Genomic DNA, 1542 nt, shown 5'->3' with positions numbered 1-1542 from the left:
TTGGTTCATGACCTTGCACATCTATTTTATGACTAGTTAGATGTGTCGGTTTTAACTCTGTTCCTTGATTCATAATTTTTCTTTTAATTAAATTTCCCAACTGCACTTGTGCTTCATTCAACTCTATTATCCCTTCAGAAATTTCCTCGCAAAATTCTAAATTTTTCTTTCTTTCTATTTTTACGCGTTTTATATTATTATTAATAACCGCGGTATTCCTAAAATTATACCAATTACTTTTCCTAATTGCGAATAATTTTTCTATCATTGAATAATTTTTTTCCTCCTTTTTATCTAATTCCGTCTTTAATTTAGAATCATTTTTCTCTTTAATGCATTCCAATGGCCCTTTAAATTCTGTATTTAAATTTCTATCTTTATTTTTCACCTGTAACTTTGTATTTATTTTGTTTCTATTTTTATTTGTTTTCCTTTCTCTCTCTATATTTTGACTAGCCTGCTTATCTAATCTTTGGACGCCCAAGCTGGCACGTGCCAGTGTTGCGTCGCTCGCCTTATAGGGTTTAGGGTGTGGGGCACCATGGCCCCGTACACTTCGTGCCGGCTGGGTTGCTGGTGGGATCGAGTTTAGTGCATCACCTCTAAGGAGGGGTTGGGGTGGGGTATGTGGCGAAACGGGAGAAGAGACTTCGCACGGTAGCAAATCTGTCTCTTTCTCTTGCATGTCGTTTCGCAGGCTAATCTTGGATCCGAATTTTAATTTACTCTTATCACTTTCCCTATTCTCATTCTCTTTCGCATTTTCTTTCTTTTCCTTCATTATTGGCTCCTGCATTTTAATTAACTTTGATTCAATCGCATATTTAATATTTGGTAATTGTGGTAACCACCAAATCTTTTTTTCATAATCCATTTTTAAACCTAATCTTTTAATCATAACGGTTCCTATTATTCCTATCGATCTTAAATTTGGTACCAGTCTGAATAATAAATATTTTTTCGTATAGACTACTTTGATAGGGATCAAAACATTCTACTCCGTACACCTGCTAACAAGTGCCTTTGCCGATTAAAATCTAATTCTTTGTCTTCGAAATGAACCGTATTTTGCACATTTCTTGACTTATTACTTTGGAAAATTAAATTTTGACTTGAATTTAAAATTCGATCCATTCTATCCGAATTTTAATTTACTCTTATCACTTTCCCTATTCTCATTCTCTTTCGCATATTCTTTCTTTTTCTTAATTATTGGCTCCTGCATTTTAATTAACTTTGATTCAGTCGCATATTTAATATTTGGTAATTGCGATAACCACCAAATCTTTTTCTCATAATCCTAATTCTCTCATAATCTAGTGAAGTAAGTGAAACGAGCGCGAAATGTGTAGTTTATGAGAACAAAAGAAGGAGCATATTTTATTCATTACAAGAATATAATTGATATGTTCTACATAAAGTTTTTGTTTTACGATTCCCATTTTCATCGAAAACAATTTTTTAAAAGTAATTTTTTTATTCAATTTAATTTTAAATTGATAATTAATGTTCTTTATGAAAACTGAACAACTTTAAATACAA

Source organism: Belonocnema kinseyi, chromosome 1, assembly GCF_010883055.1.
Source record: "Belonocnema kinseyi isolate 2016_QV_RU_SX_M_011 chromosome 1, B_treatae_v1, whole genome shotgun sequence".
Lineage (NCBI taxonomy): Eukaryota > Metazoa > Arthropoda > Insecta > Hymenoptera > Cynipidae > Belonocnema > Belonocnema kinseyi.
Note: the sequence above shows the minus strand (reverse complement) of the source record.